This window comes from Canis lupus, chromosome 5 (genome assembly GCF_048164855.1).
Source record: "Canis lupus baileyi chromosome 5, mCanLup2.hap1, whole genome shotgun sequence".
NCBI classification, from domain to species: Eukaryota; Metazoa; Chordata; class Mammalia; order Carnivora; family Canidae; genus Canis; species Canis lupus.
This window is the reverse complement of record NC_132842.1, coordinates 59,788,519-59,802,009: the sequence shown is the minus strand read 5'-3', so window position 1 is coordinate 59,802,009 and position 13,491 is coordinate 59,788,519. Positions and strand designations below refer to the sequence as shown.

General features: G+C 43.3%; 1 long non-coding RNA gene across 1 annotated transcript in view; it reads left to right on the top strand.

Annotated features, from left to right (window-relative positions):
* Positions 1–13,491, top strand: part of LOC140633845 (uncharacterized) — a 15,783-nt gene extending 2,292 nt beyond the window's left edge. The window contains exons 2-3 of the long non-coding RNA XR_012031428.1: positions 843–1,009; positions 12,900–13,491. This is a non-coding gene — a long non-coding RNA (uncharacterized lncRNA). The remainder of the gene's footprint in view (positions 1–842; positions 1,010–12,899) is intronic.

Here is a 13,491-nt window from a genome sequence, read left to right as displayed (position 1 = left end):
TTTTTTCTTTTTTCTTTTTTCTTTTTTCTTTTTTCTTTTCTTTTCTTTTCTTTCTTTTCTTTCTTTCTTTTTTCTTTCTTTCTTTCTTTCTTTCTTTCTTTCTTTCTTTCTTTCTTTCTTTCTTTCTTTCTTTCTTTCTTTCAAGATTTTACTTATTTCTTCATGAGAGACACAGACAGAGGGAGAAGCAGGCTCCCGCAGAGACCGATGCGGGACTCCATCCAGGACCCCGGGGTCACGCCCTGGGCTGAAGGCAGGTGCTCAACCGCTGAGCCCCCCGGGTATCCCAAGACCCTTTTTTCTTTATACAATAAAGTGTGCAGATTCCAGGGCAGAGGGTCTGATATCTCTGGGTGGCTATTATTCAGCCTACTCAATAATGGAGGGGAGAGGCCATTTTATTCTGAGGCCTGGTGGGTTTCTACCAGGAGAGTGACAAGACCTGATGGCCAATATCTGATGGAAAATATCAGACTGAGCCCTTTACCTGCCGCTGGATGTTCAGATCCTTCCCCCACAAGGCATCTGAGACCCTCCTCCCCACCCCACCTGCAGTGAGCACTCAGGAAAGGAGCAATGCTTCTTGGTAGCTGCAGACCCGGAGACCAGCCTCTACACTGCACAAGCCCAAGTCAGAACAAAGCTCTTGGGTAAACCTTTAATTTTATGATGACACAGAAAACAGTAAGATGATTGTTTCCCAGACAGATTCTAAAACAGTAGAGTGTTTTGGTTTTGGTTTAGATTTTGTTTTTTTGGTTAATCCCACTTTCATTCCTTTCAAATGGCAGCAAGCAAGAATCAGTTACTGCATTGTTTTTTACTTTGACATTTTCTTCCAGACCAACTTAACTCACCCCCAGTCAGAGAAAATGAGAACCTGTCTCCAGGCTGGGACCTGCCGCCCACCCAGAGTTTCCACTGGCACCTCAGAAGCTCTGGGATGCGGTGGGGGAAATAGAGACCTGGTGGATGAGGCCTTTCTCAGGCCAAGCCTCCCCACCCCCAGGTATGAGCAAAGCCATCTCCATCTCCACCCAGATCACCTGCAACACATGCCTTTGTCTCAATTCTCTTCCATTTTATTTATTTATTTTTAAAGATTTTATTTATTTATTCATGACACACACACACACACACACACACACACACACACACAGAGTGAGAGAGGGGCAGAGACACAGGCAGAGGGAGAAGCAGTCTCCATGCAGGAAGCCTGATGTGGGTCTCGATCCCAGGTCTCCAGGATCACGCCCTGGGCTGAAGGCGGTGCCAACCCGCTGAACCACTGGGGCTGCCCACTCTCCTCCGTTTTATAAAGACTCTGGCCAAGACCCTATTGTGTGTTGGGCCTCCCTCCCTTGGGGTAAGATGGGAGCATGCTGGAGAGGCAGTGGGGATTCAGACACTGAGCAGATGTTTAATGTGTACCTTAGATGTGCTGAGCACTGGGGACAGAGCTGCAAGCCATCCAACCAGAGACCCTGCCCTTAGGAAGTCTGATGGGAGAGACAGATTGTCTAGATATACAAACCCACATACAAATTGATTTGTTTACAATAAAAATTTATTTAAATAAATGTATTTACAATCAGTAGGTTGTAATAACATTACTCCAGGAAAAGAGCAGGACGCTATGGCAAAGAATAATTGAGGGTTGGGGCGAGGGGGTGTCAGGGAAAGTGTAAACATTTAAGCAAAGACCTGAAGGATAAACAGGAATCAGGCAGAGAAAACCACCATATGTGCAAAGGCCCTGAGGCAGGAAAGACTTTGGGGTCTTTGAGGAAGGACAGATGGTTATGAGCTAAAGGAATTGGGGAGAGATGAGTTTCAAGAGGCAGCCAGGGCCCAGATCACCTGGTTCTTAAACCCTTGGTAACGGAGCATATTTTATTAGTATTTAAAACAAACAAACAAACAAACAAACAAACAAAAAAAGGCCTGTGGAGGGCAGTTATATGTTTTGATTTATAATGTTTAAAAACTCATAAACATTGCTCTGGGTATCATCCAACAAGCAGCTTCCAGAAGCCAACTCTGGGAGGTTAATGATTATAATCAGCAACTATTTTTTTAAAAAGATTTTTATTTATTTATTCATGAGAGACACAGAGAGAGGCAGAGACACAGGCAGAGGGAGAAACAGGCATCATGCAGGGAGCCCGATGCAGGACTCCATCCTAGGTCTCCAAGATCACGCCCTGGGCTGAAGGTGGCGCTAAACCACTGAGCCACCTGGGCTGCCCAATAATCAGCAACTATTGATTAAACACTTTTCCAACTGGCCCTATGCTCAATGCAACGAGGTTAGTTCAATTTTTTAACTTTTTTTTTTTTTTTTAAAGATTTTGTTTATTTGAGAGAGAGTGAGAGCACAAGCAGGGAGAGCTGCAGAGGGAGAAACAGGCTTCCCACTGAGCAGAGAGCCTGATGTGGGGCTTGATCCCAGGACCCTGGGATCATGACCTGAGCCGAAGGCAGATGCTTAACCGACTGAGCCACCCAGGCACCCCAATTTTTTAACTTTTAATTGCATAAATTCATTAATTGATTTTTTTGCACATCAAACACACATCTCCAAACCTGCACCTTTGATGTAGTTTTGGAATGTTGGTGGGGTCTGGAGCTCAAGGCCAAAAAAGAATTCTTGAGACTTCTTTGGTGCAAAAAGATGATTTTATTAAAGCATGGTGGGGACGCCTATGTGGCTCAAGGGTTGAGTGTCTTTCTGCTCAGGGTGTGATCCCGGGGTCCCCGAAAGGAGTCCCACATCGGGTTCCCTGCATGGAGCCTGCTTCTCCCTCTACCTGGGTCTCTGCCTCTCTCTGTGTCTCTCATGAATAAATAAATAAAATCTTTAAAAATAAATAAATAGATAAAGCACAGGGACAGAACCTGAGGGCAGAAAGAAGAATGGCTGATTCCGTTCTTGGGAGGTGGGAGAGGTAAGGAAAAAAGGGGAGTGTCCAAAAGGACTTTCACTTGTTAAAGAAGACCCTCCAGATGCCGGAAGCTTTACTATTACTAAGCAAAGGTTGTTTTTCCTTCTGGCAAAGCATTAAGAGAGTTGGAAGTTGCCTGGAGGAATGGAGTGGAGTGGGAGAGGGGTTACAGGTGTCAGCTTCTGCTTTGTCCTCATCTTGCTTCCTGCTCCCTCATCACCTTCACCTCCAGCTGATCATCGAGAAGTGTTTGACTATCCTAGAATACCTTTTTTTAAAAAATTTTATTTAAAATTTTTTTAAATTAAATTTTATTTATTTATTTATGAGACACACACACACACACACACACACACACACACACAGGCAGAGACACAGGCAGAGGGAGAAGCAGGCTCCGTGCAGGAAGCCCGACTTGTGACTTGAGCCTGGGAATCCAGGATCACACCCTGGGCCGAAGGCAGACGCTTAACCACTGAGCCACCCAGGTGCCCCAAGATTTTATTTTTTAAGTAATCTCTACACCCAATGGCTCGAACTCACAAACCTAAGATCAAGAGTCTGTGCTCGCTCTTCTAAGTGAGCCAGTCAGGTGTCCCTCCCAGCCTATGTATTATTTTCTTCTCTTATTACCACATGGTATGTAGAAATGTAGAGACTTGCTTTGTTTATAATTTAAAAAAAATTTTTTTTTAACCAAAAAGATAAGATTATACTATATATACTGAAACTTCCACTTAACTTCTTGGAAATTTCAATTTCACATGAAGACTGGCCTCATCCTTTTTACATGTCATGTAATATTTGATAGAGTAGCTACTACCTAATTCCGTATCTCTTCCCCTCAACTGATAGGTGATTTCCAATAGTATCTCATTACGAGTAATATTATCTAAGCCTTCCTTTTTTTAATACTTTATTTATTCATGAGAGACGGAGAGAGAGAAGCAGAGACATAGGCAGGGGGAGAAGCAGTCTCCCCACAAGGAGCCCAATGTGGGACTCAATCCCGGATCCCAGAATCAGGCCTTGAGCCAAAGGCAGACGCTCAACTGCTGAGCCACCCAGGCATCCCTCCAAGCCTTCTTATTTACACATCTTTGCTCACATGTAAGATTTTCTATGGATCCAGTGTTCAAAGCAGAACCACTGGATTGAAGAATATTTGCAGTTTTTTATAGATACTGCCAAAGACGTATCTTTTATAGATACTCCAAAAGACGCCCACTAAGAGTGAGCTTAACTATTTGCCCAAACTCTAATATATGTGATGAGCAAAAAAAAAAAAAAAAAAAAAAAAGTCTCATTGTTTCCACTGGCATTTCCTAATACTTAGCTAGTGGGACTGAGATTCTCCTTAAGCTCATTGGCCATTCATATTTCTTTTTCAGACATTTGCCCTTGTGTAGTAGGGAATTTACATTTGCCCAAAGAGAAGTCTGATCTTTGCCCTCAGCTTCTGGGAGGTAAACCTTTGGAAAGTCCTGCCTGAGAGAGATGTCTTTGTTTAAGATGGGATCTGGCCACACCAGATATTCTAACAGCGAGGTTTAGGTTCAGAGAACTTGCTATCAGCTCATTTAGCTCCACTTGGAGAAGTTGAAAACAGATTAGCTATGTGGGGAATCAATCGCCTGTGGCCACATAAGGAAGGTCCTATAAAGATTCTAGACACCAAGGTGGCAAATTTACCTGGTCCGTGTATATACTCATGTGTATACACAACAGTGCTGAGAAAATAATGCATGGAATCCATGATTCTCTGTGGGGAGGACAACAGACACTCCACGTTTGGAACCTAAAGTCACGCTTTTAAAAATTATACAAGTTGGGTGCCTGGGTGGCTCAGCGGTTGAGCATCTGCCTTTGGCTCAGGTTGTGACCCCAGGGTCCTGGGATCGAGTTCCGCACTGGGCTCACCGCAGGGAGCCTGCTTCTCCCTCTGCCTATGTCTCTGCCTCTCTCTGCTGTCTCTAATGAATAAATAAAATCTTTTTAAAAAATTACACAAGTCAAAAAAATTACACAAGTCATCAGTTTTAGTACGGTCACTGTAGTGAACCATCATCACTATTTAATTCCAGAACATTTCCATCAGCCCCCTGTGCCTTTCCGTTGGCATATTTTAATCTGTCTCCTTTAGCAGTAAAAAGCAGTCCCTGTGAGTATAACAGTTGTCATGGCTTTCTGTGAGTCCTTGTAACCAACAGATTATTGCACCTGAGGGTGGTCTGGGGAATGCCCCAAACTCAGCCCTTGTGTCACAAGTGGCAGTGGTCTTGTGGATTACTTAGCTCCCTCTGACACAGCAGCCCTGTCTGTAGTTTTCAAACGGTAGAAGCTCTTTCTATATTTTGCATACTCACTGTTTGTCACTTTCATATGTTGCTCTAGTTTTCTCCTGCTTCCTCTTTCCCACTCTGCAACACTTTCTCTGAACTCCACCAAGATTAAAGTATTTAGATCACCCCAGAGAGTGCTTTTGTGACCTCCACCCTGGCCCCAGACAACCACTGATATGTTTTGTTACTGCTTTGCCTCTTCTAGAATGTCATATAAATGAAGTCTTACATTATAAACTTGTGGCAGGTTGAATAATGCCTCTCCTGCCAGGATGTGTGATCCTGATCCCCAGAAACTGTGGATGTTACATTTATTAGTTTGTTTATTTATGTCATTTTCTTTTTTAAGTAGGCCCCACGCCCAATGTAGAGCCTGAACTCAGGACCCTGAGAATAAGAGTCACTTGCTCTACTGACTGAGCTGGCCAGGAGCCCCTGAACATTACCTTTTTATAGCAAAAAGGGATTCTGCAGGTGTTATTAAAGGATCTTGGGGACATCCCTAGGTGGTTCAGCGGTTTGGCGCTTGCCTTCAGCCCAGGGCGTGATCCTGGAGTCCTGGGATTGAGTCCCACATTGGGCTCCTTGCATGGAGCCTGCTTCTCCCTCTGCCTGTGTCCCTGCCTCTCTCCCTTTCTGTGTCTTTCATGAATAAATGAATGAAATCTTAAAAAAATAAAATAAAGGATCTTGAGATGAGATTATCATAGATTATCTGGGTGGGTGCTAAATGCAATCCCTGTGTCCTTACAAGAAGGTCAGGGTGCCTCACTCTGTGCCTTCACTCTGTGAAGCATGTGAGTCTTGATATTTCAGGTCCTGAGTTCAAGTCTCACCTTGTGCGTAGAGATTATTTAAAGAAAACAAAAGGAGGAGGAGGAAGAGGAAGAGGGAGATGAGAGATTTGATGACAGTAGAAGAGAAGGCAATGTGAGTGTGGAAAGAAAGATCAATCACTATGATGCAGCCAGGAGCCCAGGACGGCTGGTAGGTAGCCTTTAAGAATACAAGGGGCAAGGGATGGATTCTCCTTGCAACCTCCAGAAGCAACTAGTCCTGCTGACACTTGATTTAGAAACTTAAGACTCCTTTTGGACTCCAGAACCGTAATAAAACACATTTTTTAAAATAAAAAAAAGAATAAATTTATGGATTTTTTTAAGCCACTAAGTTTGTGATAATTCGTTACAGCAGCAAGAGGAAAATGATACAGTAGTCCTTTGTGAAAAGCTCTTTTATGTAACATAAAGCTTTTGAAATTCATCTATGTTGTGGAGCATTGGTTAAGTAGATTGTTTCTTTTTAATGCTGAATGTATTCTGTTGTCCTGATACACCACAATATCTTTATCCATTCACTACTTGATGGACATTTGGGTTCTTTCCAGTTTGGGCGGCTATGAATTAAAAAACACCTATGAACATTTGCATGCAGCTTTTTTGGGTACAAACCTATGATTTCATTTCTCTTGGGTAAATACCTAGAAGTAGAATTGTTGGAGCATATGGTATGTATAGCAGTGACACTGCAAAACTGTGTTCCAGAGTGGCCACGCCATGTTGCCAAAGTGGCTGCTCATCATTGGTTTTATGGATGAGTACACAAGCTGGAGAAAGGGCAGGAACTTGCCCAGGATGGACACCAGCTGAATTAGAGACATCAGCAGAACTAGAATCAATGTCTACAGCTTCTCATCCCCAGCAGGGATCCTGGGAGGCAGGCCTGCCTGAGTGTCTCCCTACGTTTCTAGCCTGGCCGGCTGCTTCTGCCACTTCCTACCTTCTCTCGCCCCATCCAGCCCCATCCAGCCCCATCCAGCCCCAGCAAGAGGTAGAGACCAGAGCAGCATTCAGTAGGGGCTTCACAGTCCCCACCCCAGAGGGTACGGGCTAGTGGTGGCAGAGGCTTGGGGAATGGGGGGCACTGTCAAGAACGCCCCCTTTAGGATCTGAGGGCAGTGCACGTCCCCCCAGAAAAGCCCTTTGGGCAGAATGTGAGGTCATTTTTGATCAAATAACTTAAGATTTCTTTTTTATTTTATTTTATTTTATTTTATTTTATTTTATTTTATTTTATTTTATTTTATTTTATTTTATTTTATTTATTTTTTCATGAGAGACACAGAGAGAGGGAGATATATAGGCAGAGGGAGAAGTAGGTTCCACACAGGGACTCAGTCCCAGGACCCCAGGATCATAACCCAAGCCAAAGGCAGGTGCTCAACTACTTAGCCACCCATGCGCCCCTTGAAATAACTTCAAATACTTCATTACAAGCACTTTGTTTTCACTTTTGTTTTTGATCTGATTATGCCAACGAGAAAGCCTCCTTTGGTGCTGTTATGTCTTTAACATCTAATGCTGTTCACCTCTTCTTAGTGAGCAAAGGTTCTGGCTAGAATTTAATGGCAGTGGTTTGTTCCCATTGTGCTTATTTTTACTGTGACCTTCTTCTATTTATGGGTAATGATGCAGGTTTGCTATGATAGCCATGTTATAAGATTCTTCTCAAAAACACATTTATCACAGTATTGAAAATGAGGCCAGTCCAAGAAAATATTTAATTTTTAAAAAGTGCACACAACCTGGGGCTCCTGGGTGGCTCAGTCAATTGAGTGTCAAGTCTTCCATCTCAGGTCATGATCCCTGGGTCCTGAGATCAAGCCCCGCGTCCTACTCCCTGCTCAGTGGGGAGCCTGCTTCCCCCTCTGTCTCTGCTGCTCCCCCCGCTTGTGCTCTCTCTCTCTGTCAAATAAATAAATAAAATCTTAAAAAAGAAAAAGTGCACATAACTGTTGTATGTATGGTCAAATGGTTTCACCAAGGGTGTCAAGACCATTCACTAGGGAAAGGGCAGTCTTTCAAAACAGGGTCCTGGGAAAACAGGATGTCCACATGCAAAAAAAAATGAAGTTGGACCCTGCCTTACAACACCATATATGAAAATTAACTCCAAGACTGGCCTGCTTAATCAGAGGAACATTGATGGGGTTGTGAGTTCAAGCCCCACATTAGGTGTAGGAATTACTGAGAATAAATTAACATTTTTTTAAAAAAGCAACAAAACAAGGACCTGAACATTAAGTCTAAAACTATAAAATTCTTGGAAGAAAACACGGGAAAAAAAAATCTTCGTGACATTGGATTTGGCAATGATTTCTAGGGTATGACAGCAAAAGCACGGGCAACAAAAATAAAAGTAAATAAATTGGACAATATCAAAATTAAATTTTCTGTGCATGAAAGGACACAATATGTGAAATAGTGACCTAAGGATTGGGGGATATATTTGCCAATCATATATCTGATTCAAGGGATTAATTTACAGAATATGCAAAGACCCCCCCTACACACACACACAATTCAATCACAAGAACAAAGTGAAAAAAAAATGGGCAAAAGACTTGGATAGACATTTCTCCAAATAAGATATACACACAGCTAACAAGCACATGAAAGGATGCTCAACACCACTAATCATTAAGGAAATGCAAATCAAAACCTCAATGAGATATCACCTCACATTCATTGGGATGGCTGCTATTAAAAAACCCCAAACAAATAGTCAAAACAGAAAATAAGGGGGACCTGGGTAGCTCAGTAGTTGAGTATCTGCCTTTGGCTCAAGTCTTGATCACAAGGTCCTGGGATCGAGTTCTGCATCGGGCTTCCTGCATGGAGTCTGCTTCTCCCTCCGCCTGTGTCTCTGCCTCTGTCTCTGTGTGTCTCTCATGAATAAATAAATAAAATCTTTAAATAAAACATACACACACAAAATAAGAAGGGTTGGGTAGATGTGAAGAAACTGGAACCATTGTGCATTGGTGGTAGGAGTGTAAACTGATGCAGCTGTTGTGGAAAACATTATGGCAGTCTCCCAAAAAATTAAAAATAGAATTGCCGTATGATCCAGCAATTCCACTTGTGGGCATACATCCCAAAGAACTGAAAGCAGGATCTCAAAGAGATATTTGTACACCCCTGTTCATCACAGCAATATTCACAATGGTGGAAAGGTAGAAGGACCCAAGTGTCCACCAATGGATGGATATCCAACCATGTGGTATATCCATACAGTGGACTATCATTCTGCCTGAAAAGGGAATAACATTCTGGTCCATGTTATAGCATGAACTGTGAGGACCTCATCCTAAGTGAAACAAGCCAGTCACAAGGACACAAATACTGGGTGTGTGATTCTACTTATAGGAGATACCAAGAGAAGTCAGACTCCTAGGAACATAAAGTGGAACAGTGATTGTGAAGGGCCGCAGACAGGGAAGACAGAGGGGCACCTGGGTGGCTCAGTGGCTGAGCGTCTGCCTTCAGCTCCGGTCCTGATCCTGGGGTCCTGGGATCGAGTCCCGCATCGGGCTCCCCGCGGGGAGCCTGCTTCTCCCTCTGCCTACGTCTCTGCCTCTCTCTCTGTCTTTCATGAATAAATAAAGTCTTAAAAAAGCAAAAAAAAAAAAAAAAAAAAAAGATGACAGGGAATTAGTGTTTAATGGGGACAAAGTTTCACTTGGGGAAGATGAAAAAAGTTTTGAAGATGGAATGTGGTGATGGCTGCATAGCAAGCAGTGTTATACGTAAGTCTTATATGTGTTTTATTCTAATTAACTTCTTTGTTAACATGTACCATTGGAACTCAGATTGGGTAAAATAGGGTAATAAGTGCCTGAAGTTTGGGAAGCCCAGTAATCCCGTCTCTTTCTTGTCACCATTGGGGCATCTGTCCTTGCAGAGAGGGACAGGGATTATCTCAAGCTGCACAGTAGGCCAATGTGGCCAGGGGCTAGGTGGCTCCTGTCATCACTGCGCATTCTCCTCACCTCACCCCTCTGGGGACATCCAAGGAGCAGGCTGGGACTGGGGTATGCAGTCAAGGCATGAAGGCCAACAGCTGTGGGGGACTCCACAAATTCTTTTTTTTTTTTTTTAAGATTTTATTTATTCATGAGAGATACACACAGAGAGAGAGGCAGAGAGAGAAGCAGGTTCCATGCAGGGAGCCAGATGTGGGACTCGATCCCCGGGTCTCCAGAATCAGCCCTGGGCCGAAGGTGGCACTAAACCGCTGAGCTACCCGGGCTGCCCGGACTCCACGAATTCTAGGCAAACACCCATTTCTATGAAATGCCACCATGCTTGAACTTCCTGGTATAGAGAAAAAATGTGAGGTCTTCAGGGAGGAGGTGCCATTTGAACAGAGCCCTGAGAAGAGCAGTTTGAGAAGGGAGCATTCTAGGTGGACGATATAGGAGCAAAGGGCAGACGTCAGGATGCTGAGTAGTTGGGGCTGATGGACTTTGTGTGCATGTCTCTGTGTTGAGACACAGCCAAGACCAGCACAGAGTGGGTGGGGAGCTGGCGGGGCCCTGCCAGCCTCTGGGCCGGTTACCTCCAGCTCAGAAGGAGGCAAAGATCTGATTATTTTCCCTACCTGGGCCCTCTGCCTGCTGGGACTGGGACAGAGGTTGTTTGGGGTGGGAGATCCAGAGCTCCAGAGAAAGGGCATTAGGATTAATTATTCACTGATACATCCACAGCTCATAGGCCTGAGACATGTGGCCAGGCCAGGGCTCACATGGACTGACCCCATCCTGGCCAGGTGCCAGCTGCACAAGAAGGTCTGGGGTGGTATGTCCAGGACTTCCTGCCTGGGCACACTCCTACCTTGGTGTCTCATTCATTCATTATTTAACCTGTGCTCCTTTATCTCCTTCTCCACGTTTTTGTGTGCTAGGCCCTAGGGATTCAGTGGCAAAGAAGACTCTTGCAGCCTCTGTCCTTTTGTTTTTTGGTTTGTTTGTTTGTGGGTGTTTTTTTTTTTTTGGTGTAAAATGATGGTTTTATTAAAGCACGGGGACAGAACCCATGGACAGGAAGAGCTGCTGCCAATCTCTGCCCTTTTGAAGAGCTCAGTTTTAGAAACAGGGAAGGGACACATACCTAGACAGGCTTTTCCAGTTGCTGTGAGGGGTTGGCCCTGGAGCTTGTGGGAACACAGAGGAGGCAAAAAACCTAGGTAAGGGAGAGGAATATCAGAGAAGGTTTCCTGGAGGAGGCATCATAAGAGAAGCTACCAGGGGGACGAAAAACTGCCAACCTTCTTCAGCCTCTTTCCCAAAGTGCGAGATCCAGCTCCAGCCACACTGTCCCTCTCCCGACTCTGGCCCTGGGCCCTGCTATTGGGAGCTGCCCCCATCACGCCATCCTTCCTAACCATGCCCACAGTTCCAGGACCATTCCTGAGACCTCTTCTTGAGGACACTAGGCTTCACCATCTCCATCATCCCCAGAATTTTTTTTCCCCTTCTTTGCCCAACAGGAAATTGGCACATGCGAATTATATATTCTAGTCTGTGGATGCTATAGTAGTACCCATCTATAGATAAACAATCCTTCTAAAAACAAAACAAAAAAACCAATCTTTCTATCTTCCCCCTGGATGTTGAGTACATTTTGTTAAAGGATAAATTTTTAAATTAAAATGTAAAAAAAATCGTGTTGTGGAAACAACACATACAAAAGTATGGCAGTTCTTTAAAAAAATAAAAATAGAATTTTTAAAAAAGATTTTTAATTTATTTGACAGAGAGAGCAAGCAAGCACACACAAGAAGAGTAGTGGGAGAGGGAGAAGCAGGCTCCCCACTGAGCAGGGAGCCCGATGTGGAGCTCCATCCCAGGACCCTGCGATCATGACCTGAGCCAAAAGCAGATGCTTAACTGACTGAACCACCCAGGCGCCCAAATTTTAAAGGGTATTAAAAATATAAAATATGTTAAAAATATGATCATTTAAACATGTGATCAATATAAAAATTACTAATGAGATATTTTACATTCTTTTATAAATGGCATATCTCAGTTCCGACCAGTCACATTTCAAGTGCTCCATAGCTACAAGTGGTTAGTGGTTACTGTATTAGGTACCATGGCTGCAGATAATAGCTAATATTCCAGAGACAGAACATTCAGGATTTTTTTTTTTTTTGCCTTTTTCAAAGTCTTTCCTAACTTTTCCTGGCCATTTTTTCATTTAAAAAGAAGTACCCAAGTAATCCATGCTCATTATCCAAGTATCAAAAGCAAGTAACCAAAGAGAAAAAGAATCATAATAAATGACACCAGCCAGAGATAATCACAGTTGCTCATGTTTCTATAGCCTCCGAGACTTTAATAGACACGTATATAATTATTTATTTAATAGACACAAGAGTATAATGTGTCTATTAAATATTAATGTATAAATTATATAATAAAAATTAATACATTAATAGGCACATTATATATATTTTAAATGTTAGTTATATACAGTACAAATGTATAAACAAGTAGTTATGTATTTTTATATTTATGTATTTGTTAACGTATAGACTGAAATTGAATTAAGAATCTTTAAAAATTTAGGATAGTTTTAGATTAAACAGAAATATTGCAGGGTACAGACAGTTCACTTATAAGGCATACCCAGTTTCTTCTATTATTAACATCTTACATTGGTAGGGTGTATGTGTCACAATGAGCCAATACTGAGAGATTATAATTAAAGTCTGTACTTCACTCAGATTTCATCAGTGTTTTGCTACTGTCCCTTTTCTGTTCCAGAATACAGTCGGGATAGCACACTGAATTTCCTGGCGGAGTCACTCCTAAGACTTGGCTGTGACAGTTTCTCAGACATTCCTTGTTTCTGAGGACTTTGAGAGTTTTGAGGAGCGCTGGTCCAGTATTCTGCAGAATGTACTTCCGTTGGGATGTGTCTAATATTTTTCTCACAATGAGAATCAGACGAATGCATTTTGGGGAGGAAGGCCAGAAGTGCCATTCAAGGGCACAACATGTCAAGGGTATATACTGTCAATGTGACTTATCACTGTTGACGTTGACCTTGATCATCTGGTGAAATTATATTTACTTTGATTAGATTATATGTGCACGTGGTACAAAAGTTTAAAGTACGAGTTAAAAAGTCTCCCCCAGGCTCTTGCCTCCTCCTCCTTCAAAACATGGGTCCCCTCACCAAGGGCGGCCACGTCGGGGCCCTGGAATACAGCGCTTTCCACGGTTGAAGGGGGGTTGCAGACACGGCTAAGTTAAGGGTCTTGAGACAGGGAGATCCCTCTGGACTATCAGGATGGGCCCAGTGTGATCGCCAGGGTCTTTATGGGAGGTCAGGCGCGAGCATCAGCGCGAGGGA